This window comes from Callorhinus ursinus, unplaced genomic scaffold (assembly GCF_003265705.2).
Source record: "Callorhinus ursinus isolate GAN/ISIS: 27379988/994484 unplaced genomic scaffold, GSC_fseal_2.0 scaffold5, whole genome shotgun sequence".
Taxonomy (NCBI): Eukaryota; Metazoa; Chordata; class Mammalia; order Carnivora; family Otariidae; genus Callorhinus; species Callorhinus ursinus.
The window spans coordinates 62,817,402-62,822,847 of NW_027397067.1; the positions used below are offsets into that span (position 1 = coordinate 62,817,402).

At 36.8% G+C, this 5,446-nt stretch overlaps 1 long non-coding RNA gene across 1 annotated transcript; it reads left to right on the plus strand.

Moving 5' to 3' along the window:
• The first annotated feature begins 387 nt into the window (after positions 1-387).
• LOC141372762 (uncharacterized) lies at positions 388-4,704 on the plus strand. Its single transcript, XR_012378167.1, has 3 exons — positions 388-420; positions 3,549-3,968; positions 4,495-4,704. It is a non-coding gene; the product is annotated as an uncharacterized lncRNA (long non-coding RNA).
• Positions 4,705-5,446: the final 742 nt, after the last annotated feature.

The window sequence follows — 5,446 nt, forward strand, 5'->3', positions numbered from 1 at the left end:
TCTTCTTTATCCGTTCATCTGTCGATGGACATCTTGGCTCTTTCCACAGTTTGGCTATTGTGGACATTGCTGCTATAAACATTGGGGTGCACGTACCCCCTCGGGTCCCTACATTTGTATCTTTGGGGTAAATACCCAGTAGCTGCAATGGTATTCTAACTGGTCTCCCTACACACCCTCTTGTTCTACCCAGTCAACTCATGAGCTGGATTACAATAGTCCCCCCTACTTATCCGTGGTTTCACTTTCCATGGTTTCAGTTATCCATAGTCAAACATCATGAAAATAGATGACCCTTCTGCTGATGTAGCATCAGAAGGTCAATAGTAGCCTAATGTTATGTCACAATGCTTACATCATTCATCTCACTTCATCTCTTTACATAGCGTTTTACCATCGCACATCACCATAAGAAGAAGGGTGAGTACAGTACAGTAAGATCTTCTGAGAGAGAGAGAGAGAGAGAGAATTCCACATTTACATAACTTTTATTTCAGTGTGTTGTTACAATTGTTCTATTCTGTTATTTGTTGTCATTAATCTCTTACTGTGCCTAATTTATAAATTAAATTTTATCATGGGGGAAAAACATGTATAGGAAAAACACAATATATATAGGGTTCAGAACTATTAGCAGTTTCAGATATTCACTGGGGGTCTGGAAACACATCCCCTATGGGCAAAGGGACTACTGTATTTGTAGATCATTTCATTCCACTACTTAATAATTATCAATATAGCTCAACCTAAATATGTTATTATCCAAATTGTAAAGTAATCCCTGAGATTTAAAAAATAGAAGATTCAGCACAGCAATATAGAGAAAGGAGGTCCCAGATGTAAGGAGGTCTCAGTACAACAACTAATAGGCAGATTTGGAAAGTATCATCCCAATTTTGAATAAAAGGTTGCAGAGTCCCAGGTAAGATGTAGCCAAGAGAAAAGAAAAGGCAACCGGTAATTTATCTGAAGTTCTTGGCCATGTTATGAGGAATTTTTTCATAAAATTTGAAGCTTAATTACTAATGAGTACAAAGAAAAGCAAATAAAAAGGTGAAACAGTAACTCCAGGAGAAACAAAGAGTTTTACAAGAAAGGAAATGTAGCAGCCACCGGGGTGCCTCAGTCGGTTAGCATGCAACTCTTAATTTCTGCTGAGGTCATGATCTCCAAGTCAAGATCGAGCCCCACGTCAGGTTTCCCACTCAACTTGGAGGGAGTCTGCTTAAGATTCTTCCCCTCTCCCTCTGCCCCTCACTCCCCCCATTCACACTCTCTCTCTAAAAGAAAAAAAAAAAAGGAAATGTAGGTATAGTACATTGTCACCTGTAACTCATATTACAATAGTTAGATAAAGTAAACAGTATTTATTTTAAAAAATTAAAAAATAAAAATTTTAAAGACTATTACAGAAATTATGACAACAGGAAAAATGAAGAAAGAGAGAATCTACGGAGAAGAAGGAAGCATCAGAATATATTGTGATTGTGATGTAAGAAAGCTAAACCCTCATCTTCCAAAGAGGAAAGTCGGTGGGTGATAGGAAAATTTGAGAAAGCAAAAAAATAGCAGTATAAGCTAACATGGAGATATAATATGGGAAGATACACGGGCAAATATTTGAAGATGAATACAGCTAAAAGATTTTTAAATGTTTGACTATAAAAAATGAAAATTAATGTAAGGGTGGGGCAGAAGACTACTGTTCCTTACAATTATATAGCACTTGTTAACACTTTTAGACTAAGTAAAATTTTCATAAAAATTAACTTTAAAAAGCCATAAGATTTTCAGTTGAAAGATGGAAATTAAAAAAATAATAATTAAAATAACTACTTGAATGAAAAAAAATACAAAGGGAATATCTATGAATTTGTTAGCTTAAATTTAAAAACTCTATACATCAAAAATGATGAAAATTATACTTAAAGGTACAGGACAAGCTAGAAAATTATTCATAGTATATGGACAGTTGGTATTTATCTTTTAATGTTGAACATTTCTATCCATCTTTGGGGAAAGTTCCCACTTTGTGTAGTACTGACGGGATAGCAGAGGATGAAGGGACAACCTCTTAACAAAGCTAAAAGAATCTCATCTGTTTTAGCTGCAAGACCGAGATAAACAAAACAAAACCCAAATTTTTCACAGTGGAGAAATGTCAGTGAAGTCAATATCAGAGCCTTAGCAGTATCCTGGAGATAAGGAAAGTGCTGGATGCTAATAAATGGAATTGAAATGGGAAGACCTATGAGCTAGGGGCTACAGATCCCTGGAAGAATAGTTTAGCAACTGAAAGAAAGCCTCCTTCCTTTTCTAATAAAAATGGTTTCTCTCATCCTTAAAGGTAGACCTCCTCTTTCCCTGAGACTCTAACCTTGCCCAGGTGGTCCAGTTCTCCTCCCGCCCTAACCTCCCATTCCCCAGAGTCCAGAAGGAGGTACAGACTTAAAATTAATAAGATAATTGCAAATGGGTGACTAATTTCAAACAGAAACATGCTATGGTTCACAGTATTAATACCACAACATTAAAAATACATCTATAAGCTTTCTCTTGAGAATATTCTTGCAATGGGTAGGAAGAAGACTAGTATACATCTAATTCTTCTTCTGGTGGTATTCAAGATGGAAATTTTCAATGTAAACACCATCCCTTGATAATATCCCCTTAGACCATTACACCTGTCATTGTCTACTGGAGTTATAATGTGGAATAGCATTTAAAATGACATCTCCATTCCATTTGAGAGTAAATCCATTATTTTGTGTCATGGTCATATATTTTAAATATTATCACCAAGTAAACTGCTCCTTGATACAGAGAATTAAAGTTGTTACCATCATATATATATATATATATATATATATACACTTGTAATTTAACAATGCTCATTTACTAAATTAAAATTAAAACATTTAAGTGTCAAAAAGAAGGATAAAATAATTTCCAAGCTTTGGGAAAAAAAATATGGGATTGTATTCATGAAAATGGATGCTGATAATATCCAATTAAGGAGGACAGAAGCTGAATTTACGGTTATGGTTGAATTTACCAGAGATTCTGAATTCAGTATTCTAGCTTAGGTAGCTGAGGGTGAGTAATGAATACCTGGAATCAGAGCTGAGCCGTACCAATCAAATTGAAATTTCTTGGTCCAAAAAAAAGGAAGAAATTCTAAGATGGAAAAAAGGTAGGAATGCAGGAACAGATTTTTTATGTTACCATTCACCTCCCCTAACCAAGGAGACACTACTTTATCAGCAAGAAGCTAAAACATGAATTTAGAGTATCATGACAATTTTTTTTATCTAAATAGAAGAGACTAGAATAGCAAATATCCAAACACAGGCCATGTAGTAAAGAAATTTTTGTGTGAAACTTTAGTTCTAATTATACAGTTATGGGTGTGAAATGATTTATAGAAACTGGTATGTGTATATGTGAACATAGATTTATGCATTTTTGTTCGTGATATAAATTTTCAGTATTTCTCACTGAGTGTCATGGTCAAAAATACTTCAGAGTCACTTCGAGTTTGTTTACAGGTAACCTGGCATACATGGGCTAGCACCAGCAAGAGGAGACTCTTCTGAAAGAAGACTGGCAGTATCTAGCAGGACACTGGAAAGTCCAGAAAGACAATGGAAGACAGAACTTTGGTTAGTGACATCTGGCTGTCCATTTAACCTGAAGGAAACATGACGTGAAGGAACGAACTATAGCAATTCCCGATTAGTGATATGAGGACAACAAAATGGCCAGGATTGGGTAACAAGAAAAAAGTGGTTCCCAGAGTTGGCTGGTATTGTTGATCTCAATCAACAGGAAGCAAAGAGTCTGGAGGAAGAAGGGAAGAATAGTGGGAAGGAATGAATATGAATGACTCTTCCTTATGTGACCAGCAAATTCAGCAGTAAAACCTAATGAAAGAGAACGAGCTAAGTAGAACCACTAAAAGCTCAAAGGTTTGGGTCATTCGTTGTTGTTTTTTTTTTTTTTTTAAGATTTTATTTATTTATTTAGAAAAAGAAACAGTGAGTGCAAGCAGGGGGTGGGGTAGAGAGGGAGAGAGAATCTTAAGCAGACTCCATGCTGAGTGCATAGCCTGACACGGTGCTTGATCTCACAACACCGAGATCATGAGCTGAGCTGAAATCAAGAGTTGGATACTTAACCAACTGAGCCACCCCGGTGCCCCAAAGGTTTGGGTCATTCGAACAAATCACCCCAACCACCCAAGGGACTGGCTTTCTGGAAACCATCCAACATTTAGCCCGCTATTATACACTGTTAGCAGAAGAGTACATTGATACACGCTCCTGGAAAGCAAATTGGAAATTTATATCCAAAACCATAAATTACTCAAACCCTTGCTTTGATAATTCTATTTCTACTCATTTCAAAGAAAAAAATCGAACCTATTCACACGAAGCAATAAGAAAAAGAAAAAAACAGCAGCCCTGACTACTTATAACTGTTGTTACCAACTAGGTTGTGAGTCTCCTCTGCTGTGAATTATCAACATTTGGTAAGGACTCTCCATGACAAGACCACTCTATAATCATGTGTGACAGAAATTAAAATAAAGACACTCTGCAACCACAAAAATGACCAAGTTTCCCCTAATCCAGCTAACCTGAACAACTATCATTTCTTCTCCCAAAACGATTCTATCCATGCTTTGTTCATCCTGCCTTTGTAATAAAGATTATTGGGATAACCAACTGTGAAATTGCTTCTACTTCCTGTCAGAACAGAACTCAAGTTCCTTGAATTGTTCTCAAGATCATCTAACCCATGCCTGAAAGTCATAATAAGTCTCTCCTAACTTCTTCCTAAGATGCCCTGTGGTTCCGCATAGTGTGTGTTACATGCTGACACTGTTCAAGATCCAGAAAAGAGAAGTCAATTCATTAAAAGGGATGCATCATGGTGTTAGGGTTTCATTCTTTGACAGAACCCCATTGAGAAGGCTGCAGGACTTTCCATCTATCATCTTATTTATACTATCAACAATCTTAGAAAGAAAGAACAATTATTATCATTCTTATCTTACAAACAGAGAAAGAAACTGAGGCACAGAACCAGCCAGGTAAATCGTCTAAGATCTAAGAATTTGAGCCCAGGTAGTCTGTTGGGAGAGGTGTTTTATCACAGAAGCTATTCAGCTTCCACCAAAATGCTATCACAGCTACATAGTCATCTAGGGCCAAAACCTGGGATCATACCCAGCCTTCCACAGCCACCCAGAGCTCCATGGAAAGCAAATCATCTTTTATCTCCAACCTCCTCTTTCCATGCCCAGTGCCACTCTGCTAGTTCCAGTCCTCATTATCTCTCCTTACGCTGCTGCAGAAATACTGTGACTGCATTACTTATCCCCAGTCACTTTCTTCTGTAATCCTAAGTTTTTGAAGAAAATGTTCCTAAATATGGCCCTGGT